Genomic DNA, 26,058 nt, shown 5'->3' with positions numbered 1-26,058 from the left:
TCCCTGGACTTTTGCGACGCCGTGGAGAGCGTGGATCTTGGTTCCTTGTTATCGTCTGACTCATCGCCCTCCGGTTGGATACCCAGCAGAGAGCAAGTTTCCTTCAGTGACCGCAACTGGTGGAGGGAGCCGTTCCATTTAAATATAAGTCTGAATGGGTGGCCCCAGGAGTAGGATACCCCTTTGTCTCATAGGAAGGTAGCGGCCACTCTGAATGCTCGCCGTTTCTGTAGGGTGATTGCGGAGAGATCTTGGAAGAGCTCCACTGTGTGACCCTTGAAGTTGATGGGTTGCACCTTCCTCGCCGCTTGCAAGATGCGTTCTTTAAGAGGGTAGTCCGGGAGAAACGCCAGTATATCCAGAGGGGGAGCAGGCGCCCTGCGAGGGAGGCCCACCCTATGGGCCCTGTCGATGCAAATCACAAAGTTTCCATCCTCCTGCAGAATGTCCCGAAACAGCTCCTGTAGGTACAGCGTTATGTTATCCCCCTCCGCCTTAGATTGCACATTTCGAACACTAATGTGCATGGGCGTAAAATCCGCTCCGTTCGCGGATTTTTCGGATTTTCGGCAAATCCGCAATCCGCGAACGCTCGCGAATTTGTCGAAAATCCGTGAATCCGCTCGCGGCGGATTTTTTGCTTGGTTGCGGCGCGCGGCGTGGTGCACGGCGTTCACTTTCCGTCATTTAGCGTTTGCCGAGTTGTTTTTCTTTGCGAGTGACGCGCCATTTTAGATCTTGCTGCGTGTTCCCGCGGGAGTTTGGCGCCCGCGAATACGTACTCGCGGCTTGCCACCTTGCACAGCACACCTCGCGAGAGTTCGCAATTGCGAACACGTAGTTGCGGCGGAAAGGAACAATCTCGCACTTGCGAAATAGAGATTTTGCAATTTCGCACAAGAAAATCACCAGCAAACAGGATAAACCTTCAGAAAATTATGATTTTTATCAGAATCACTCCTCAGGTTGACATTTGCATGGCCTTTTTTTTGCAAGGAGTCCATTTTGGGGGGGGGGGAGGAAGGAAGTGCCCCACAGTCTCCAACTTCCTGTTCCTGTCCAGCAGGCTCCTCCCAGTGCTTTGTCCATCTCCTGGTCACTTTCATTTGGATCTGGAGCTGGAAGGATTACTTTTTGTGGGTGCTGCTGGATATTTGGATTTGAGGCCTTTTTGACTGTCTTTGGATCACTTTTGGATTAGAAATCAACTTTCACAAGTAAGTTTGTTTGGGGCATTACAGTTGCTGCAAGTAAAATTTTGGAACTTTTTCAGAACATTAAATAAATTATATTGTGGGTAGCCACAGTATCCAGTAGGACCAGGGTTGGTTAGGGGTGCATGATACAACTGTTTTGTTGAATTTAAACACCATTTAGGCCATGGATGGGCTGGGATTGTGCTGATTTTTGTCCTTTTTTTGGGCCTGCTGGTGGGGCCCTTTGCCCAGGGGTGGTGAGTGTTGCATGGGCCTAGTCTTTCTGTGGGGTGTCTTCTTAAATTTAAACATAATTGAGGCCATGGATGGGCTGGGATTGTGCTTATTTTATTGTTTTTTGTCGTTTTTGGGGGGCTGCTGGTGTGGCCTTTTGCCCAGGGGTGGTGGTGCATGGACTGAGTGTGCCTGTGGTGTGGTCTCACTCTCTTTAATGTAAACATCATGGATGGCATTGGATTGTGGTGATTTCTGGCTGTTTTTCTGTTTTTTGGGGGTGTACTGTTGATGTGGACTGGCCATGTGGGTGGTGGTGGTGGCCATCTTGAGTGCTGGCTGGTACAGGCAACATGTGCCTGGGGTGTAAGGGGCCATTTTGAGGAGAGGCAGTGTCTGAGGCCTGCACTTATTTTGCCTACTTTTCATCCATTATGCCCAGGGGTAGTGAGTGTTGCATGGGCCTAGTGTTTCTGAGGGGTGTCTTCTTGAATTTAAACACCATTGAGGCCATGGATGGGCTGGGATTGTGCTGATTTTATTGTTTTTGTCGTTTTTTTGGGCCTGCTGGTGGGGCCCTTTGCCCAGGGGTGGTGAGTGTTGCATGGGCCTAGTCTTTCTGTGGGGTGTCTTCTTGAATTTAAACATAATAGAGGCCATGGATGGGCTGGGATTGTGCTTATTTTATTGTTTTTTGTCGTTTTTGGGGGGCTGCTGGTGTGGCCTTTTGCCCAGGGGTGGTGGGTGGTGCATGGACTGAGTGTGCCTGTGGTGTGGTCTCACTCTCTTTAATGTAAACATCATGGATGGCATTGGATTGTGGTGATTTCTGGCTGTTTTTCTGTTTTTTGGGGGTGTACTGTTGATGTGGACTGGTCATGTGGGTGGTGGTCGTGGCCATCTTGAGTGCTGGCTGCTACAGGCAACATGTGCTTGGGGTGTAAGGGGCCATTTTGAGGAGAGGCAGTGTCTGAGGCCTGCACTTATTTTGCCTACTTTTCATCCATTATGCCCAGGGGTAGTGAGTGTTGCATGGGCCTAGTGTGTTTCTGAGGGGTGTCTTCTTGAATTTAAACACCATTGAGGCCATGGATGGGCTGGGATTGTGCTGATTTTATTGTTTTTTGTCGTTTTTTTGGGCCTGCTGGTGGGGCCCTTTGCCCAGGGGTGGTGAGTGTTGCATGGGCCTAGTCTTTCTGTGGGGTGTCTTCTTGAATTTAAACATAATAGAGGCCATGGATGGGCTGGGATTGTGCTTATTTTATTGTTTTTTGTCGTTTTTGGGGGGCTGCTGGTGTGGCCTTTTGCCCAGGGGTGGTGGTGCATGGACTGAGTGTGCCTGTGGTGTGGTCTCACTCTCTTTAATGTAAACATCATGGATGGCATTGGATTGTGGTGATTTCTGGCTGTTTTTCTGTTTTTTGGGGGTGTACTGTTGATGTGGACTGGTCATGTGGGTGGTGGTGGTGGCCATCTTGAGTGCTGGCTGCTACAGGCAACATGTGCTTGGGGTGTAAGAAGGGGCCATTTTGAGGAGAGGCAGTGTCTGAGGCCTGCACTTATTTTGCCTACTTTTCATCCATTATGCCCAGGGGTAGTGAGTGTTGCATGGGCCTAGTGTTTCTGAGGGGTGTCTTCTTGAATTTAAACACCATTGAGGCCATGGATGGGCTGGGATTGTGCTGATTTTATTTTTTTTTGTCGTTTTTTTGGGCCTGCTGGTGGGGCCCTTTGCCCAGGGGTGGTGAGTGTTGCATGGGCCTAGTCTTTCTGTGGGGTGTCTTCTTGAATTTAAACATAATTGAGGCCATGGATGGGCTGGGATTGGGCTTATTTTATTGTTTTTTGTCGTTTTTGGGGGGCTGCTGGTGTGGCCTTTTGCCCAGGGGTGGTGGGTGGTGCATGGACTGAGTGTGCCTGTGGTGTGGTCTCACTCTCTTTAATGTAAACATCATGGATGGCATTGGATTGTGGTGATTTCTGGCTGTTTTTCTGTTTTTTGGGGGTGTACTGTTGATGTGGACTGGTCATGTGGGTGGTGGTGGTGGCCATCTTGAGTGCTGGCTGCTACAGGCAACATGTGCTTGGGGTGTAAGAAGGGGCCATTTTGAGGAGAGGCAGTGTCTGAGGCCTGCACTTATTTTGCCTACTTTTCATCCATTATGCCCAGGGGTAGTGAGTGTTGCATGGGCCTAGTGTTTCTGAGGGGTGTCTTCTTGAATTTAAACACCATTGAGGCCATGGATGGGCTGGGATTGTGCTGATTTTATTGTTTTTTGTCGTTTTTTTGGGCCTGCTGGTGGGGCCCTTTGCCCAGGGGTGGTGAGTGTTGCATGGGCCTAGTCTTTCTGTGGGGTGTCTTCTTGAATTTAAACATAATTGAGGCCATGGATGGGCTGGGATTGGGCTTATTTTATTGTTTTTTGTCGTTTTTGGGGGGCTGCTGGTGTGGCCTTTTGCCCAGGGGTGGTGGGTGGTGCATGGACTGAGTGTGCCTGTGGTGTGGTCTCACTCTCTTTAATGTAAACATCATGGATGGCGTTGGATTGTGGTGATTTCTGGCTGTTTTTCTGTTTTTTGGGGGTGTACTGTTGATGTGGACTGGCCATGTGGGTGGTGGTGGTGGCCATCTTGAGTGCTGGCTGGTACAGGCAACATGTGCCTGGGGTGTAAGGGGCCATTTTGAGGAGAGGCAGTGTCTGAGGCCTGCACTTATTTTGCCTACTTTTCATCCATTATGCCCAGGGGTAGTGAGTGTTGCATACTTGCATGTCCGTAGTCTTTCTGTGGGGTGTCTTCAATGTAAACATCAAGGATGGCATGGGATTGTGCTCATTTTTCTGTGTTTTGTCGAATTTTTGGGGTGTATAACTGAACTGATGTTCCTCTGTCTTCCATTGCTTTTAGGTGCACAAGAAGACTCAAGAGAACCACCAGTGCCAGGAAGAAGTCCTGCAGCGGTGTGTGCAGCATAACGTCACGCGACGTCACGTCTGGACACAGAACCCTCTGCAACTCGTGCAACTGCTGCCTGCTGACCTGCTCTGAAGAGGATTGCCCCAAAAAAAGTAACCCGTAGCTCCTCTAGCAAGAAAGGTGCCAGTAAGGAGCAGAAGAAGCAAGTTACCAAGGAGACTGGTGTGCCGCCCGCCCCTTTTTTTGGGAGTAAAAAAAAAAGTATGCCTGCAGCAGCAGCAGCGGGATCTGCTGGGGACCAAGCTGGCAGTACCCCCCCCCCGCTCCATTGGGCTCAGTGCCACCACCACCACCACACCAACTTAAGTCCAAGCCCTTGAGTGCTGCAGAGGCAGCCAGTATAGTTCTTCAATCACCATCGACCAGTGATGTTGGCTCATCGCAAGAAAGCAGCAGCAATGTCCCTCAATCAACACAGGTTGTTGTAGCTCATCTGACGAGTGTTGAACAACCACAGCCGCAACAACAATCACATGTGCAAGTACAAGCCCAAGTACATGTGGAAGGAGAGGCAGCGCAAGGAGATGCGCAAGCAGAGGTGCATGGAGGGTCACAAGTGCCCACAATAGTTGTTCCTCCCGAAGTAGGGGCACATCAGGAAATCGACAATCAAGGCGAGGTATCATTTGAGGAAGCCACTCCTCCTGATGATCCTTCATTGTCTTCCACAACCCTAGCAAGGAAGAGATCAAGGGTGGTGTCTACATCCTCTTCAAGCACACCTCCTTCTGATGATACGGATCAAACTTGGGAACCAGCACCACAGCCGTCTGAGAGTGAGGCACACCATGATCCAACAAAGGTACGTAAGCGTAAAAGGAAGCTCGTCCAAAGTCTCAGAGTTATGGAATGTGATGAGGCTCAACAAGAAGTGGCGGATACTGCTGCTGATGAAGACTCTGCCAACGACGACCCAGTCATCATAAAGGTCACTGCAGCCCCAGCGGGCATGCAGCAAACAGACATTTTGACCCTAGCCCGAAGAGCTGCTGCGCGTGATGATGATGATGATGTTGTCGATGAGGAGGCAGTGGAAACACCACAATCATTGGAGTTAAGTAGTACACCAACTCGTCCCACTTCCATATTTCTTTCTGGCAAGAAGAGACCTCCGTCAACCTCGACCTTAATTAGTGGCGGTGAAAGTGGAAAACGTACAAAAGTTGGGCAATCCAGATCCTCCACTTCATCTGGCATTAGCTTCATGACCACCACCACCAGTATCGCCGCCTCCTCCAGGTCCCACAGACACTTCAAGTCCCCAGTTTGGGACTTCTTTACTGTTTGTCCCAAAAATCCAAAGTTTGCCATTTGTACCCTTTGTAAGCTTGCAGTTAGTCGTGGTAAGTCAGGTACCAACTATGGTACCGGCGGCCAGAGTGGTCATCTTGAGAGAAAGCACGCTGTCAAATGGTTTGCGCACCTAGCTGCGATCAAGAAAGGCCAAAATCAAGGAAACGTTGATGTTTCATCTGATGATGACGAGCAGGAAGAAGACGTGTCAAACACTTCCCTTACACCCAGTACCCCTGTCAGCAGCACACCCAATGTGAGGCACACTAAGAGTGTTGGAGCGAGTGAGACACCAACGCACAAAAGTTCACCAGCGAGCAAAATTGGGTCAACGAAGTCATTATCAGCCCGTAAATGCTTGGTCCAGGGCAACATTAGAACAATGCTTACTTCAGACGTGCCATATGAACGCAACCACCCACTGACGCGTCTGTATAACACTAAGCTGGCTAAAATGCTAGCTGTGGACCTTCTACCTTTTTCTTTTGTAGAAGCGGTAGGTTTTCTTGAATTAGTTGCAACGCTCTGCCCTAAATGGAAGGTTCCGAGCCGGTTCTATTTTGCCAGAGTTGCGGTTCCAGCACTACATGAAGATGTGCTGCAGGCGATTGGGGCAGCTTTGCAGAAGAGTGCTGTTCACACAATACATCTGACAACAGACATGTGGACCAGTGGCCCAGGCGATGATTACATGTGCATCACTGCACACTGGGTCTCTTTTTCAGGTGTTAAAGCAAAGCTAAACGCAGGTGTTGACCCGGACCAAGTTTTCAAAGCTGCTCGGAAACATGCAACACTAGCCATGTTTGGCTTGGAGAAAAGTCACACAGCAGAAAACCTTTTGGAAGAGTTTGACAAAAAGGTCTTGACAATGCTATCCCCCCTAAAACGCAAGATTGGTTATGTTTCCACGGATAATGGCGCCAATGTAGTTAAGGCCATGTTCATTGGTGACCATGTTAGAGTGCCGTGTTTGGCGCACTGTATCAACCTGGTAGTTCAAAAATTCTTGAGTGATAAAGAGAGTCCAGCGTTCGAGGTAATGGCCACCTGCCGCAAAATGTGCAACCATTTCAGCCATTCTTTTAAGGCCCGGAAGCATCTGCGGAGACTGCTACTTCAACGTGGAATGCCAGTGAAAGCACTCATCCAGGAGGTGGCAACACGTTGGAACTCAACCTTCTACATGCTTGAGCGTCTGTATGAGCAGTATACGGTACTCGATCACTATTTCTTGAGAGAGGCTACATCTCAGAAGGAGGACCTGCGGATGAGTAAGGCGCAATGGGACATAGTTAAAAGCCTGACAGACATGCTTCGTCCTTTTGAGTTCCTCACGCGTGCAGTCAGCCAGGAGGACTGTAATTTGGGAAAAGCTATCCCATTGTTGTGCATACTGGAGCACCAACTGATGGCGGTTTCTTCTGAGTTTGAAAAAGATGAAAAAAAAAAAAACCATTTCATTTTGTCTGAGAAATTATTACATCGCCTACGTGGTGATGAACGTCTTCAAAACATCAACTCAGATCAGCATTACATTTGTGCTACTATTCTGGATCCACGCTACAAAAAGGCGCTGGCAGACAACGCATTCTTTCCTTTCGCTGATGCAGATGTTCAAAAGTACAAACATTGGTTAGCCTGGTCAGCCAAGAGGTTTGAAAAAGAACGGCAGGTTATTGAAGGAGAAGCCAGTACATCAGCATCAGCATCAGCAGGCCATCCGCAGTCACAAGATTCCACTTCTGCACCTGTGGCTGGGGCACAAGTGACCTCTCAGCCGTTAAATACACCGGCAACTGGATCATCTGCACCACACACAATGACAACACTAACAGTGGCTGGGGAGGAGGATTGGCTAAGTTTGATGGGGTATGGTTCTCGAAAAAATGTCACAGGCACAGCAAAAAGTAAGCAAAGTGGAGGAACAGTTGATGACCTTGAGTCGATGGTGCAGGACTATCTGAATGACTCAACAGAGGTCTTCCTTAATGATGAGCCATTGCAGTATTGGCATGGCAAAAAAACAATTGTGGCCACAGCTCTTCAACCTGGCTATAAACTATTTGTCTTGCCCACTCGCAAGTGTGTCTTCTGAACGTGTTTTCAGTGCTGCTGGTGGCATTGTAACTCCCAAACGGAGCCGCCTCTCGCCCAAAAATGTGGAGCGGCTGACAATGATCAAGATGAATCAGCACCTCATACCACCAGATTACAAAGTACGAGAAAGCACGCCGCATGAAGACGAGGAGGACAGCAACGTAGATGAGGGGATTTTTTCTCTGTTCGGTGCCACTGACCTCATCCAGCCTGAATTCGCAGAGTATGATGACGAAATCTTGTTCTTATTCCCTGACACCGAGCCCTGAAAATGAGACAATCAATCAAGAACTTTCTTTTTCGTCCTTATTCACTTTTATTCCTGTGTGCTTTGTGTCTCTCTTTCTTTGTTTTGCACAGTTAATTTAATTTAAACTTTAATCACCTAATCCCAAAAACAAGACCATCATCAGAACTGTCTTCACTTGTTTGCTTATTGATTTGAAGGTGCCGCAGTCTACATTCCTCAGGTTCACAAGTTCTGAAGAACATGCTCCTCTATCCTCCTCCTCCAGACTGCGATTTCCCTCCAAGCAGAGTGCTGGATTACGCACAATGAAGAAAGACTCAGCACTTGTAGGGGTGTTGTACTTCTTTGCGGGTGAGTTGACGGATTTGGGCCCATTGCTGTGAAGCTCTAATAATGGACAAAAGTGTTTTGGACCAAATATGAGGTGGAAATTTCTTGCCGTTTTTGCTGACTTGCTTGCCTTTGAGGTGCTCTTTGGCGGGGTTCCGGGGGTTTGTGTGTAATTTTTGGTGTCTGTCGAAGCACTGCTGCGACAGTCTAATCTTGATTGCATTTGCTTTTCAGGAAATCCGTGGTGGAAAACAGGAGTTATGATGATTGATGATGATGACCTAGCTGAACAGCGCCGCATTTGGAACGAAGGCCGAGAGATATTGTAAGTATGAGATTTAGCTTTTTCGCTGTTTGGGGGTGTTGTCGGGTGGTTTTTTGCGGGTGGGTTGGCGGGTCTTGCCTGGGGCATTCCTGGGAAGGTCTAATACCGGATAGAAGTGTTTTGGACAAAACCCATAAGGAACAGCCTTTTTTTTGCCATTTCTTCAGACATCTTGCTCAATGTAGCGTTTTGGGGGGCTTCCTGCTGTTCGTGGGTGGGTTGCGGCCGGGGTCTCTGTCGAAGCACTGCTGCGACAGTCTAATCTTGATTGCATTTGCTTTTCAGGAAATCCGTGGTGAAAAACAGGAGTTATGATGATTGATGATGATGACGACCTAGCTGCACAGCGCCGCGTTTGGACCGAAGGCCGAGAGACATTGTAAGTATGAGATTTAGCTTTTTCGCTGTTTGGGGGTGTTGTGTCGGGTGTTTTTTTGCGGGTGGGTTGGCGGGTCTTGCCTGGGGCATTCCTGGGAAGGTCTAATACCGGATACAAGTGTTTTGGACAAAATCCATAAGGAACAGCCTTTTTTTTGCCATTTCTTCAGACATCTTGCTCAATGTAGCGTTTTGGGGGGCTTCCTGCTGTTCGTGGGTGGGTTGCGGCCGGGGTCTCTGTCGAAGCACTGCTGCGACAGTCTAATCTTGATTGCATTTGCTTTTCAGGAAATCCGTGGTGGAAAACAGGAGTTATGATGATTGATGATGATGACGACCTAGCTGCACAGCGCCGCGTTTGGACCGAAGGCCGAGAGACATTGTAAGTATGAGATTTAGCTTTTTCGCTGTTTGGGGGTGTTGTGTCGGGTGTTTTTTTGCGGGTGGGTTGGCGGGTCTTGCCTGGGGCATTCCTGGGAAGGTCTAATACCGGCTAGAAGTTTGTTGGACAAAATCCATAAGGAAACACCAGTTTTGGCACTTTTTGTAAGTTAGGGTTCGTTAGGGTTAGCCCTAGCAGCAGGATTGCATGTGTTTAGGGGGGTTCTATTGCAACGCGGTTCTGTTGTTGTAGAGCACTGTTGGAGCGATGCTGGCTATGGATACTTTTGCTTGCTTGCAAGTGGTTTGAATACAATCCACGGTCTGTATTTGGGCCTACTGTTACTTTCAAAGTACGTTTTGTAACCATTTTTCTGCTAGGCATCGTTTTTGGAGATATGATTGGGGTTCTTCTACATTTTTGCGACTGGCTTTAGTAAGGGTCTTGGTGGGAGCATTGCTGGGAAGGTCAAATTTTGTTCTAAAACACAGTAGTACACCCACCTTGAGGGGAAAGATCCGCTATAATATTTTGGCCATACTTATTGATCCTTAAAAAGGTGACTCAGACAGAGCACGCAATTTCAAAAATATTGTACTGTCTATTAGGGAAATCAAAGTGTCACTTTTTGAACCACACAGCGTACATACCTTTTATTTATTTATCAGTGGTATTGTAATAGCACTTCCTGTTTTCCGTTCAATAATTACAGGCCGGGTTTCAGTCAACATCCGCCAGGCAGGCAGTGGACAGGGTGTCTCTTCTGTCAGTGGTCACCACATTGATGGACGAAGCGTCAGCTGGAATGGAGGAGTGCCGCCAATAAGAGGAATTGTTTGCTGCATGCAACTTACTTACCAATTTCAACAGGACAACTCCAACAACATACGCAATACAGATACAGTATCCATTGTTGTCTTTTATTCTATGAGTGTGACTGCATGTGCTTACCTTTAGTTTGTAACCAAAGATTGTCTGTAAACTCTGTATCTTCAATTATTGTTTGTCCATGCTCTGCTTTTTTTTTCTTCTCTCAACAAAACCTACCCAAAAAGAAACCCCCATTCCCATCCATTTTACAAACCCTAACCCTCTTCCCCCGGGCTGTGTTGTTTTGCTTGATGTCTGACTAAAATGACATCAATAATTCCACACACTTGCTGGGGAGGATAAGGTCATAGCAGCAACAGGCTGGTGAAGGAATACGAGGATATCTTCTAGACTTACTCAGCTTCAGTACTATATCTTCTAGTAGTAGTAGCCAATGTCAAATAAATTCAACGCAAGTACTAGTTATACTTGCAAGCAAATACTTTACCATTTGTTAGGCTACATTATGGCACTGTTCTAGTGTACTGTCACCTGCTATTTTCTCGATCGTACCGTAACCGTTGTAATGCTACAGTAAGGAGGACAAACAAGGTTTCGTTTTCTTTTTTTCCATAGGCATGCAACTGCCACTGTGTCACATCACTAGTACCACCGCAATGAGGAAATGTCACCCGCCCAGGATTGACAACGTTAATCCCCATTTCACCTGGAGCCAGCCCTGGGCCTAGCCCTAATTTCTAACACAAATTACAGGTAAGATAAGCGTTTGGTGGGAGGTAGTATAATGGAGTATTATTTCGGAGTAGACAAGAGATTGACGGTTGTACTACTAAAGTCCTACGACTGTTCAGGAAAACAAAGTTACTGTTACACCCCCGCCCCCCACCCACCAGACTGAAAAGCAGTAAAAAACAGGTATGGTCAGATAAAGTTGAAAAATATATTTATTTAGCCCTAACAAAATAATCTCCCTCACCCACCCTAACCCCAACGATTGTCTCTGAAACGTCCCAAAACGATCCCAACTCCCAAATCCCACCCCCCAAAAGTCTATAAAAAAAGGGCAAGGGACACTCCACTACTGGAGGGTGCTGGTGCTGGTGCATGATGCGGCATGGGCATCATACTCCTTGCGGAGGGTGGCAAGCTCGGAGCGGAGGCCCTTAACCAAGTTCTTATACCTCAGGACCTCCTGCTCCAGGTTGGACATGCGGACTCGTAGGCGGCGTTGGCGTTCCTTGCAGCTCCTGTGGGGGGCAGCTGGTATTTCGGTTGCTTGGCGGTGGCGGTCGTCTTTCTTAGCCCGGCTCGGTCCCGCTGGCTTAGTCACGGAGGAGGATGCAGTGGTCACAGTCGAGGATGTTGCCCCGCTCGACTGCGTGTCCTCCTCCTCCTCCAGGGCCACCAGCCGCCGATACTCGGCGACTGTGGCCTCCAGCCTCCGTTGCCGGGCCAATCTAGCCTGCTCCCTCCTTGTTGTTGATTTGGAAGGAGCAACTATATGAAGAAAGAAAGACATAGTCTGTAACCAATGCTCCTTATTAATAACACAAAGTGATTGAGCCGAAAGATGGGTCACAGAGTACAAGTAGCAAATTGAAAGCACAGTACATAACTATTGAGGACAGTATCTATGTAACCTCCCACTTCTGCATCCTTGCTCTAACAGTAGTGGTAGTTTAATGAACTAATTCTACGACCACTATGGACTTCCATTACAGTCGACTATGACAGTACACCAGTCTTATTCTTCTTCTTCTCTCTTGTTTAGGGAAATGGGTACGTTATCTTATGCAAGCCGGCAGAATGACATGGACACAGCACAGTGAAGTTGCACCCGAGAAAAAAAGTTGCACACCATGATGAGTGAGACAGACTTGCGTTACTGTACCGGTCCAGTACATGCAGGTGGTGAAGCTATTACTTTTCTATTACGGGTGGCACTGAGAATACTCTGTTACAAGGGCTACTGCTTAATTAATTTACCTTTCACCCTACAGTGCAAATGAGTACTAGAAAAGGAAACTGAAGAAGCTAACTAATTTGATTATCTATCACTTCACATGGGACGTATTTAATGACAGATGAGATGACTTTAGGTGCTTTGCTTAATATTGAGTGAACAGTGATACACCCACACATGAATGACGTACTACAAGTAAACTAAAGTTATTAAGAGAGGTACGGAGTGTCCACCGTAATAACCAGATATATGCTGTGAATGCAAACGCAATACAAAGTACTGCTACTATTCATGGTAGTATTGGACACATTTACAATTTCTTTTCCTTGCCTTCCCTGCACTGGGACGGACGTGCGGGTGCGGTGGTACATGCTCTTCAAGGTAACACTTACTTCACCTGGCGACCATCTACTCTCTCTAGATACACATGTGCTATCTAAGAGTCCGAGAATACCATGCTCCAGGCATCCATTCAGTCAAAGTATACGCACACATACAGTTTCTGTTTCACCCACCCAGGCTGCTGTCCTTCCACCCATCCTTGCTTCATCATTGACCCAGCCATGCACCATACCATATTCTTTCCTTCCCAGCCACCTCTGGGTCCATGCAAACACATATCGTTCTTCTTTGCCAGCCATCATACAAGTTCGCGTCCCACTTACTTACACCCTTCTTTCGCTTTTCGTTCATCCCATCCATCACGTTCGTCTAAGAACTTATTGGGATTCTTCTCACCAAAAACTTCACAGCTAAGTCGAAGTACATTTCGAGGAGGCTACTACCTGGTTGATTTGTAATTGTAATACACCCGTGCAGAAAGCACACTATGCAGTCTTCAATCTCAATAAGTAAGGAATATATAGCTTACCTGTTTCCGCCACCACCGTTTGATCCCCCACAGGAACGGCCGCCAGCTCTTCTACCGCCGCCTCCTCCCCAGAGGCCTCCGAGTCCTGGTCCAACACAGCCACCTCCGCGCTGGCCCCGTCACCAGATGTTACACCTACAAAGTACATTTAAGAATGTTAGAATACACCACTCACTACTATATAATATTTGGTCTAGGAGAAATGTTAAAAAAACAGAATAGAATGTAATAATTTGTGACTGTCTACTCCATAGTAAAAATGTCCCATTTTCCAGGGAAGGCTGTTGTCTTGCTGCACTTTTATGCACAACTGATGAATGGTTGCTTTTGATTTTTAACACGCACCACTTTTTCTCCTAACAGACAGAAGCTTGACTCCAGAGTCCTAAGAACACGACCAGGATCAAGTTCAAACTAGGTGAGAGTTCGGCTCGACCACAAGAAATGTGTCCAATTAATCGTCAGCACTAACCACTTTTCCGTTTACAGTTAAATAGTTTTATGACAAAGTAGATTTTAATAAATGTGTTTACTTTTAATAAAGCTTTTAAACTTAAATAGACTCTGTGGTTTTTGTTCCTCTAGACTAGAGTGGATGAGCTAAAGGTTTTGGAATTTTTGCAAGCATGAGTGCCTCTGACACTTCTTGACTGTGCTGTGACTCCGTACTACTCTCTTGTCCTGCGTACTATAATCTAGAGATCATTGGGGATCTATAATCGGTGACTTCGGGAGCTGAATGACTCTGCCACACTATCTAGTCAGTAAGGAGACAGTGCATAGAGGTATTGCTGAATATAATGGGAGTCCAATGGAATTGCCAAATGTCCAATCTTAGTTAGCTACACAGACAGACTAATAAGAATAGTCTAGTAATACCACAGGGAGTCATATTCGAGGCAGGATAAGAATTTATATCCAGTCTACAAGAAGATCAAAGACGATTTAGAAAAAATCGAATGAGGAACGCTAGGAAAAAATAGGTACTGTTTATTAAAATGTAAACTTACTGGGGCCAGCAAAGGAGCCCTCGCCTGCCCGATCCTGGCCTGCATCCTCAGCACCCTCCTCCTGTGTCCTCTTGCCCTTAGGGGGAGCTGATGTACAACATGAAAGAAAGAAAAACCAGAAAACATGGATGAGATTTTTCAACCAAATCAAACATTTCAAAAGAACAATAACAACATATTTTGGAAAAATAGCAAATAGATAGACAACTATTCCACGGGATCTATCTCATGTGGTATACTACGTTATTCGTATTGCCTGATTTGCGGAACGTTGACTTAGAAAGTTCCTATGTAACTCAATAAACAGACTACTAAAGAGGTTTGCCTAGGCCTGGCACTGCAGGCAGCAGTGCGCAACACGTGACAGACAAAGTCCATCCTGCTTGCAGATCAGTGAATACTCAAACTATCAATCCACCCGCCACCACCGCCACTATTTCTTCTTATAGCCATGTGACTGTCTAAAGGAAGGACTGGACTTCATTCTGTTGGGGCTGATTTATAAGTCCCTTGCGGAAGTTGCGGCTGATTTTCCTCCATTGTTGCGTGCCTTTTCTGACGCAGCGGCAGAACAAAAGACTCGCCATGGTGTTGGTGCGGCGTATATATTAAAAAAAAAAACACATATGGGCATATGGGCGATGCATCACGTTGTAAAGCCCTGCGCCATCAGGGGGCGTTCCGGCGCAAGGGAGGGCGTACCTGCGCAGGAACGAATCCTAAAAGTGGCTGAGGGAAATCTACAAGATGTCAATCAGTCACTTTTAGGACAATGATGCATGACTCAAACCCTGCGCGCTTGAAGCCGACGTACGGCTTGATGCAGCATTGGGGAGATAGGGTACCTCAGAGCATTGCTGGAGCTGCGCCATCGTTGGCACGCAACTCCAGCAATGCGCTGCCTTTACGGCACAGATGCGTAAGGCTTCTGTGACGTTTTGGGCCAATGGGTGGTGGTGGCATGGCACACAATTACTGCCGCATCCCTGCTACTTTGCAGGGATGCGCCGGTAATTGAAAATATGACCCTTACTGTCTAGCATTACGCAGTTCTTTTCTTTACAGTACACTCATACATAATTTCTCAGGCCAATGAAATGCTTCTGAACACAACATACAAAACAAAGAAGCATAGTAGCAAGCAAGGCTACTGAGAAGGAGAGCAGTGCACCTGAAATGCATAGAAGATTTTGAAATATAATTTACCTCAATGTAATCGGCAGCATTATTGCTCTTGGTAAAGAACAAAGATTTGCAAATAACAGAGCAGGATAAAACAGAGTAGTAAATGTACTACTACTACTACTCACCAAGCCCGGGGACCTCTACGCCGAGCGCGTCCAGCAAGTCCCGCTCCCGGTCCATGACATCGGTCCAGCGGTGGGTGGCCTGGTTATATGTGCGCCGGACCCCAGAGATCTTGTACATGGCCCGGCACACCTTCTCCCACCGCTTGCGACGCTCCCGGATGCCATAGCCGGTCGCGATCTTGCCGCCTCCCAGGATCGTCTTGGGGAGGCGGCGCTGGACGTGGAAGATCAGTGCCGCCACTTCCTCCGCGCTGAAGATCTCCCTCGGGACCACTTGCTCCCCCCTTAAACGCCCGCACGGGAGCCGGGCACGGGGTGTGGGACCCTTCCCCTTCTCAGGGTGCTTCCCGGCTCCCTTTACCATGGTCTGGGCAGAAATAAACTTAAATGATAAAGAAGAAATAGAATACTGAAGAAGAAAAGAAAAGAGTTTAAAAAAGTAGTTTAAAAGTAACTAAAAGCTGCAGAAAACACAAAAATATAGAGCTAGAAAAATAGAGGGTTAGATAATAAGTAAAATTAGATCAAAAAAACTTCAAACAAGCAAAGGATGGCAGAGATTGAGAGAGGATAGAGAAAGCATGCCCAGAACCATAGCAATGAATGAGAAACAAGATGGCCGCGCCCGTTCACGACCGCGTGGGTAAGTTCGCGCGAGATTTTCCTTGCGAGTACGCGCGAAATTGTACTAGCGAGCAGCACACTTTGCGAGATTACACATAGCGGGCGGAAACGGAATTACGTCACGCCAACAAGATGGCCGCGCCCGTGTACGACCGATAGGGTAACTTGGCAAACGTATAGCTAGAAGCGCCTCGCGAACACGCGCAAGATCACGCGAACATACACGTCGCAACAAAAACAATTTTGTATTCGCACGTATTCGCGGCTTCCGAAATCGATCTCGCACGGATTCGCGCCCCAAAAAATGCGCGAAATTGCAGAAAAAACGATTTTAGCTAAACTGAAAGCAATGAGCAGGTGCAAAAGTTCAAACTTAACATTAGTAACATTCAAGGTAGTGCTTCCTGATGGGCCCCTCCAGAGTTTGCAACTATTCTATGACCCTGCTATGACCCAAACAGCAGGCTCATAGAATAGCACCATAAAGGTCCTGTGAAAAAAAAATTTCACTGCAACAAAAAGCAAATTACAGATAAGGAAGGAAGCAGGTGCCAGCCAGACTGGAACTTTCAAAATTACTGACACATTAATGAAACACAAATTAATTGATGGCAGTTGAAGAAGGGCAGGTGTGCTTGCTTTTTTCAACCACCATAATCTACAGTGATAAATAAACCTAATAGGTGCCAGTGAGGATGTACTAGAGGGTGGCATGGGTGTCCCAGAGGGTGGCAGTGGTGAAACAGAGGGTGCTGTGAACCTGTGATGATAAACCAGACGTAGAAACAACATAGTCGCGGCCGTTGCAAGCCGAAAAGTAAGTTCGCAATTGCGAACTTGTCCCAAAATCGGCGCGAACACGCGCCAACACAAAAAACGGAAAAATCCGCAAATCCGCTAGAGTTCGCGGATCTTCGCGGATTGCGAATCCGTAAATACGCAAGTTCGCGGATTGCCAATCCGCAAAATCCGCCCATGCTTAGTCTCGAGCGGTTCTCAAGATCTTCGGTGTGAGACTGCAGGTCCGTCTGCTGATCGTGCAGTCTGAGGATTTCCTGTCTCAAAATGTCCACCTCCTCGTCTCTAGCGTGGCCGGAGGTCTCTACTGCCTCCACTTGTTCTCCGAGCTCGTCAACATCCTTTCGCAGCTCCTTGTAGTGTCCCGCCATGTCCTGCCTGGGTGTTTGGATGTCCTCCTTCAGGGAGGTAAAGAGAGACTCCATAAAGGATTTCGTAGCAGGGGCATCCCCCCCTTCGCGGTCTTTCTCTTTGGGCGGCATGGATGTTGTCAGTTTGTCCGGGCTCTTTACCCCTTTCGATGAGCCTTTGGACAACATGTCGTGGATTGTGCGTGTCCCTCTGCGAACACCTGAGAACATCGTCTCCGGTCTCCGCGCGCTGCGCTCTCCGCTGCCTCGAGCCCCGTATGCGTCCGGCCGTTGCCGGCTCTCCCGCCGGCACCTCTGTGTAGCGACCGAGGAGTCCGCCCTCGGCGTGGTCTCACGCAGCTCTGCCCAGTGTGCACGCGAGGGTCCTCCCGAGCCCAGGCCGCCCCTCCGCCATCCGCGTTGTCGCACAATGCCTGTTCTCTAAAAGGCGACCCCGCTTTCCAATCCGGCGTCTCTTCTTGCTGGGGGCCCGGCTTATCGCCCCTCTCTGTGTGGTTCCCCCCCTCGTGGGAGGAAAAGGCGCGCTTCCCTGGTCCCAGGCCGTTGCGGACGGGCTCACGCTGGGCCTCTTGTAGTGCTTGGGCCTGGTCCAAACCCTTCTCTCGGCCTGGCCCTCACATTCCTCCGCCGGCGGCCCGGTCCCTGCCCCCCGACTGCCGCCTCGCGGGCAGATGGTCTGTGGTGTCACTGCTGTGGGCCTGCTGCCCCTGGCCCAGAACCAACTGCAGGCTTTGATGTCCCTTCCCCGATGTGTGTCAGTATATGGGCGGTGGGTGCTCCGGGACCGCAGCGTCCGCCGGGGGCCCGAACTCCCGCCCCCGAGCTCCTGTGGCAGGTCGCCCTTGCTGCGGACTCCGCTCTTCCTGCACCGGTGCTGCCCCGTCCCCGCTGCCTCTTGAGGATCGGGCCGCCCCCTCGCGTCGCTGTGCAGGCCGAAGCCGGGGCCTCAATTTAGCCCACCGCCGGAAGGCTCCTCCACCACTCGCCCGGGCTCGGCGGCACAGCTCTGGCTTCGCGCCCCACCGCTCTCCACCTCACCTCACTCTACTTCGGTGCGGGGTCTCCACCAAATCCAGTGCTCTGGCCCTTCCCGTGGGCCGTCGCGCTCCGCTGACTGGGCCAGAGCCGGGGCCTCCCTTTGCGCCCCCTGTGGCCCGGCGTCTCTCCTCACCGCAGGGGCACGCCGCAGCTTGCCGTGTGGGGGTCCGCGCTGTTCCAGGCAGCCTTATTCGTGTCCCGGCTGCAGGCCCCCCTAGTCGGCCCTGCCGGCGTCTTCGCTACCGCTGCTGGCACGTCCCCTCTCGGCCTCCGGACACCAGGCCCCTCGGATCTCCGCCGCGTTGCTGGCCCACGTCCCGTGCCCAGTCCCGGACACGCCGATTCTGGCTTCACTTGGCTCCCTCGGTGCCTCCCCCCGGCTCCCCACTGGCTGCACCGCCGATGCGATTAGCGGGAGGCAGGGAAGCCCGTGGAAACTTTGCTGTGAGGGTAATCGGACGAAGAGCCTCCGGCAAACACGTCTCCTCAGGCCGCCATCTTGGCCACGCCCCAAAAAAACTATTTTGACACAGCCGCTCATGTCATTTTGTAGGCGCATGCACTATGCATGCACGTGCCTAAAAAATACTATGTGCTTTAACATTCATAATGGTTAAGCCATAAGTGTGACTCCTGACAGAAGTTAATATTGTTTATTTGGCTGGGTATTATACTTACTAAGCCAGTAGAGAGGTATTCGCAGTAACTATTGTGATGGTTTTCTCATAGAACACATGTGGTGAGCTCACTGGTGATTATACAACGCAGTCAGAATAAGGTTTTGAGTTTAGGTATTTTTGACCTTTCTTTTACGTTTTTTTATCTTTTTGCACGGATTGGAACTATTGGTGCACACGGTGTCATTCTCCAGAGTTAACACGTAACTGTTGTACGAGCTGTATAAGGCTGCATGTTAAATCATTTTAATTTACAACCACTATGTTGCTGTTTTGCTTGTGTTACAGATCCGAATTGGAACCGACAACATTTTCTTCTGGATATTGTATATTATCTTTATGAGTTGGTGATACTTATCCCCTGATGAAGGGTTCAGGTTGAACCCGAAATGCATTGGGTATCCCGTTAAATCCATGTGTATGACTTGTTAGGAATGTAATGAGTGAACTAGAAACTCATGAATGCTATATATCATTGTATTGACATCGTACATACACACATGACTGAAATTGATACTGCTATGGTATGATTAATCAGATTTATGTTTTGAGAATAAAATGAGAATATGACCAGAGAAAATGTAAATGTTTTATTTTGAATAACATTCATTGTGAATAATATTGGGTTAACATTGAGGCTCTCTGCCCATAGCTGTGCGATAGGCAGCGCAGGGTTTCCCCTACGCTCAGTTTAAATCTAAAAAATACTTTGGGCATTTTTTTCTTTTTAGTTACCTATCCAAGTTGGATTACTAACTAAAAAAACAAAATTCACAAAAACACTTTTTTGAAGCGGGCAGGGGAGAGGAAGCAACACAGGGGAGGGCATACATGGCAACTGACCTGTTTCAGGCATGAAACGCCTGATTTTCTAAGCCACAAATTGCTTAATTATAGATATACCTGGCCTAAAATTGCCTATGACATGATGTATGTCAATGAGGACAATTAGGTACCTCGATTTTTTTCTTCAAAAACTCTCTGTTCCTTGTTTCAAAATATGGCCTGTGTGCGGAGGGTGGGGGGGAAAGTAACAATAGACAAGACAGATGGAGAACATACCAGGTTCCTAATATGAAAACGTAGAACCCCTGATCCTCCACACTATCCCAGAGTACGTGATTACTGCTAAAAATTGCTGGTACTTAGAAGTGCAGGTACTAAGTATTGTAAAGAAGTAGACCAGGATATTTAGTTTAAGAGCAGTTTAATTGCCCAACAGGAAAACAAGTCGTTCACATCCAAGACCATGTAGTAACTGATCTTCATAGGGAACATTCTCAATATGACATGGCTACATTCCTAACATGGAATGTATATAATTAAAGGCAAAGATACAACACATCTCCCTTATTATAATAAACAATTGTGGAAGAATAAAAGAAAAGAAAGATAAGAAAATTAAATAAGTAGAAACCAATGAACAGAAAATAAGAATTCAATTAGTGTAGTAATTCTGTAAGTACAGTGGTGGTCTCCTGATTCTTGAGCTTGTGGAAACAGGAACAGGTTTTTCATTAACAGTATCATCAACGGTTCCATTGACAAAATCAGATTTTACATAATCATCACCCCTTTCCTCACACTTTGATAAACGTGACATGCTCCAAACATCTCCCCCAGCAAGCATAACAACATTTTTCATCACTTTCACAATCCGCCTAGGCCAGAAGAACTTTGATTCACCTTTAGGGGACCAAACTGCCTTCTTGATAAAAACTAAATCACCAATTTTCCAAGAAGACTCCTTTGTTCCTTTCAACATGTCAAATCTGCGCTTGTACTTGTCCTGATAATTGCTCACTCTAACATCTTTGACTATAGAACTTCTATCTCTGACAGATAACCACAAGGGATTTAATTTAGAACCTGCAACTCTACCCTTGAGTCTCTTGAATGGTGAAATACCAGTTACACTATTGGGAGCGTTCCTGTGTGCCCAGAGTTTCTCTCTGAGAATGGGTTTCAATGGAAGTCTCCTTTCTAAAGCAGTCTGGGCACAAGCTCTTACCAATCTATTCATGCTTTCCACCAAACCATTTGCCTGTGGAGCATAAAGAGCTGTTCTATGATGTGTGATGGATAGATCTTTAAGAAAAGCAGACATTTCTTGGGAGGTGAATTGGACGCCATTATCAGAGACTAAAACGTCTGGAATACCTTCACAGGTAAAAGCATCCTTCAAAAATTCAATGACATTTTTACTCAGAACACTTGCCATGCAAGAGGCCGACAACCACTTTGAAGTGTAATCGACAAGAACTACAACAAATCTTTCTGAGGGTCCAAGGTTCTCAAAAGGTCCAACAATATCTATGGCAAGTTTGGACCAAGGACGCTCAGGTATAGCAACGGGAGAAAGAGGAGGGGTGTTCACTTTCTTTGATTTATCATTACCAGCACAAATGTGGCAATCTTTAACAACCATTTCAACTTCACGGTCTAACTCAGGCCACCAGTATGACTCTCTAATTCTTGCCTTGGTGAGGCTACGACCCAAATGTCCCTCGTGGGCCAAATTAATTATCTTTTCCCTCATTCCAAAAGGAGGAATTAATCTGTCACCCCGCAACAATTCACCTTGAATAATGTTTATCTCATCTCTCACATTCCAATAACCTTTGGCGGAATCAGGAACATCTTTCAAAACGGGCCAACCATTGACTGTAGCTTCTAAAACAAAAATTCTTGCTGGGTCATCGGGAAAACTGTTTTACCATTCTACTTCGTTTAATGCAGACTCTCTTACCCAAGAAACAGTAGAACAGTCAGAATCATACTTGGCCAACTTTTCTAGAGGAGACCTAGAGAGATAATCAGCAGGGACATTCTTTATGGCGTAGTCGGCAGGATCATCGTCGCCAGTATTGTAAAGAAGTAGACCAGGATATTTAGTTTAAGAGCAGTTTAATTGCCCAACAGGAAAACAAGTCGTTCACATCCAAGACCATGTAGTAACTGATCTTCATAGGGAACATTCTCAATATGACATGGCTACATTCCTAACATGGAATGTATATAATTAAAGGCAAAGATACAACACTAAGTACCAGACAGTACACAAAGTGCTGAACATAGGGCACCTTGCCACCAGTTTTAGAGGTAACAATGTTTTCCCCAGAACCTCCAAATACAGGAGTTCAAGTTGAGGTTTGTTGTTTTTAAAACTGTTTATGCTGTAAGGTGTCCTAAATGTGTTATACAAACATGCCTAGATTGGATAGTTACTGTAAATCCCGTTGAAATTCGGTCACAGAACCCCATGTAATGTTGTAACTTTATTGCATGTCAAGGGCACCAGGACCCTAGTGCTAAGCGACATGTTGGGAACGATAGAGCAGCGGAGCTGAGTTGAAGGTGGCAGAAAGGGATATGGTTAGGTGTAGGGAAGATGGGCACAACGGAGCTCCTGTATTCTAGTGAAGAATAAAGGTAACTTCCACTGCCATCCAGTGTTTGTCATTATTGCTGCATGTACAATATGACACCTGGCGACGAGGGTGGGAGGCAACACCCTGCTGCAGTTTGCGGCGCGCCAGCCATCAGGAGCCCACATCAGTTGAGCATAGAAACGCTGAGCCGGCTTGTGATGTAGGATACCAGCACAACATGGCTGCAGGAGATCACCCCGTTCTTGACGGAGATTCAGTGCAATGTGCCACCGGGAGTCTACCATGGTGCAATTAGTGCCACTCAACTACCAATTTTCCCTCCAATTTCCATTCCTGGGTACGCTTAACAGTTGCTGCAATACACTCTTTGTAATCTCCTGTGCCAACTGCCTGCATCTGGCAAGGTCCTGCGAGGCTGCAGCTCCTCTCAGCGGCCATCTTTAAGTCATACAAAAGGGGATGATGGACGGAGCGTTTGAGCAAATCAAACACTCACCCCCAGTCAACTGATCTGGGTTTAATCCATCACCATTCTTTAGCTCACTCAGCCACCCCAGTTCAGACATGGCCATATGCAAATCAGTCTGACCCTGTGCCTCATGGGAACAGTCCAGCCCGAACTGCCAAGCCATGTCTTCCCCGGACTGGAAACAAGTATCCGGGGACCGGTTTCGGATTCATAATCCTCATCAGCCAGGCTATCTTGAATCCAGTGACCAAGTGAGCAAGGGACTCACGTCTGAGCATACCCTGCCAACTTAGGGCGAACAAAGCGATACAAACGGGGATGAGGTGTTTTGATTATGAATCCGAAACCGGTCCCAGAATGCTTGTTTCCAGTCCAGGGAAGACATGGCTTGGCAGTTCGGGCTGGACTGTTCCCAAGAGGCACAGGGTCAGACTGATTTGCATAAGGCCATGTCTAAACTGGGGTGGCTGAGTGAGCTAAAGAATGGTGATGGATTAAACCCAGATCAGTTGACTGGGGGTGAGTGTTTGATTTGCTCAAACGCTCCGTCCATCATCCCCTTTTGTAACATTTTTAAGTCAGGCAGCTCGCCCAATGAACCTTCAAGAAGCTGTGGCAGTCATCTTAGAGTCTTGTGCCTTCACTAATCGGCATTCAGTAAGCAAGTGTGGTCCCTTTTGCTAAAAAACCTGCTCCATACTCATTTAATTGAAGAAAAAGGACACTGATTTACTAACCCAGTACATGTCATATTACCAAGGAAAGCACGCAAATTCAATACTGCATCCTAAATTGGCAGTGCGGTTGTAATTGCTGCGCACACCAGCTGCATTCTGGATTACAGAGGACACCCTCTAATTTCTGCTTATGCACACTGACCATAATATTGCGTGTTCTAAAGCGCCTCTGCTCCACAACTTGTCAGGCACCCACTCATGGGTCCTGCACCTAGATACCACAGCAGAGATGCCTGCTCCAGCCTAAGCCATGTCAATACCACCAGGTTATATGAAGAATACCCTACTAAGACCGGCCATATTTAGTGTATCATTCCTCCACCCTCAAGAACTGCTGACTCTCAAATTGGCGCTGGCATAGAACTTCGCTGGGAAGAATGGATGGATGACTTCAAAGACTTCATGAAGGGGTTGCAGGTCGCTGACCAGAATTAACAATTCGTAGCTCTGCTCAACTTAATATAAAAGATGTTGGACAAATCATCAAAGAACTGCCGGTTAATGCAACAACATCCTATCATGACGTTCATGAGCACTCAACAGGAAGTTTGTCCACAAATGAAACATTGACTATCAAAGATGTACATTCAATCTAGCCCCCCCAGGAAAAGGGGGAACTCATGGTGGAGTTCATCACGTGTCTTTAACGTTTATCGATCTACTGTGCTTTTGACAACTTCACAACCGAAGACACGCTCCTCTGGAGGATCACAGAAGGATGCCAATCGGAATTCCTTCCTCAACGGAAAAGATACTCCCTGGATGAAGCAGAATAAATAGAAGAAATTACCAAAGTAAATGATCAAGCAGAAGAACATGCAAAGAAAAAGGAGGTGAGAAAAACAGAAAAACAAGAACAGGCATTCTGACTCCAAACTCGCCATAAGGAATGACATCCGTCTGAGCGCTGGCAGGCTCCCAGACATAGAGATTGTCTCAGACACACAATTCGCCATCGCAGTCCCAAACACAGTGGAAACAAAAGAGATCAACAACTGGAATGTTATCACTGTGAACAAGAATACCAGCACAGTGGACCATGCTGGTGCTGCGGGAAAGAAAATCACTTCGAGAAAGTGTGCAGGGTATCACAATGAGACATATGGAAAAAATCAAAAGAATCCACACCTCGACATAATGCAAAGGCAATATGTGATGGGATAGAACGCTCTATCAGCTCTTGGTGATCAAGCATTCAGTCGCATGCTACCTACAGATCTCCACGCCCGTGTTCTTTGACTCCAGGTCTCTCGCATCCACTTCTCAGGACAGCGATGATTATGCGTGCATGATTGCTGTTCATGACAGGTTAAAGAAATACTCGGGACTACACATACAATTCAGGGAACATCAGACTAAATTTACATTAGATAGACCTACATCTTGGCCATGGAATAGAACACAATGAACCCGAAGCCTGAGCTACAAAAAGCTGCAACAAAAAGCTGTTCTGCGAGTGTACACCCGGATGTCCAAAGAGCCACTGCCATGCCTAGGACAATTTTGAATGGCTCTCACATACAAGGAGAAAACCATATAAGCTCAAATCCATGTAATTGAAGGACCTGAAGCAACAGACTGTCTACTTAACTTAGCCACTGCAGAGGAAGTGAAACTAGTGGAAATACTATACAATGCTCACAAACCAGGAAAAGCAAAAAACTCTGTCAAATACATGTCAAGATATTGCAGTGATCCTCAAGAATAAGAGCCTGACTGGCCTACAAATACACTCATTGTATCATTAACCAGGGAAGACCACCTGCAGTGCCACCTGCAGCCATCACCAAAGCCACTGTAGAAGACAACACCCTTCCAGTTGTAGCACATTGCCTCTGGATGGACAAGAGGAGACACCTAAAAGGAGACAGGATCAACTAAAAGAATTGGCCTCTGTCCAGCATGGAAAAGAAGAACCACCACCATCACTGCAAATGTTAGAACTGCCGGAAGGAGTATGGTGCCATGTGGCTGTTGACTTCCCTGGTCCTTTGCAATCTGGCAAGTACATACTTGTTATAATGGATGAATACTCACGTATCCCCTTAGCTCAACAAGTGTCATCCATCACAGCACCTGTAACATTACCCATATTGGATGAAGCCTTTGCAGCGTGGGGTATTTCCAAAGTAGTTAAAACGGACAATAGTCCTACATTTAATGGACATGAATTTGCTGAGTTCTCCACCTTCCTCAACTTCGGGCATCAGAATATCACTCCCATATGGCCTCCAACCAATGGGGTGTTGGAGACGTTTATGGCCACTGTAAACAAAGCCATACAACACACTGAATCAACAAGGTGAGATGTTCAGATGGCTCTGAATGAAGCACTGCAAGCATATCGAACCACTCCACACAGCGTCACAAGAAATGTACAGCCACACTCGTGATAGGCCGTGCTGCGTGATTGAGAACCACCACCTGGGCAGGCCTCATTATGAGGGCAACATATAAGAGGAGAGGAGACTTACTCTCTCAGGCATGCCCACAGCCAAGCTTG

The sequence above is a fragment of the Lissotriton helveticus genome, chromosome 11, assembly GCF_964261635.1.
Source record: "Lissotriton helveticus chromosome 11, aLisHel1.1, whole genome shotgun sequence".
NCBI lineage: Eukaryota > Metazoa > Chordata > Amphibia > Caudata > Salamandridae > Lissotriton > Lissotriton helveticus.
The sequence above is the reverse complement of the archived record's forward strand: the minus strand, read 5'-3'. Positions refer to the sequence as shown.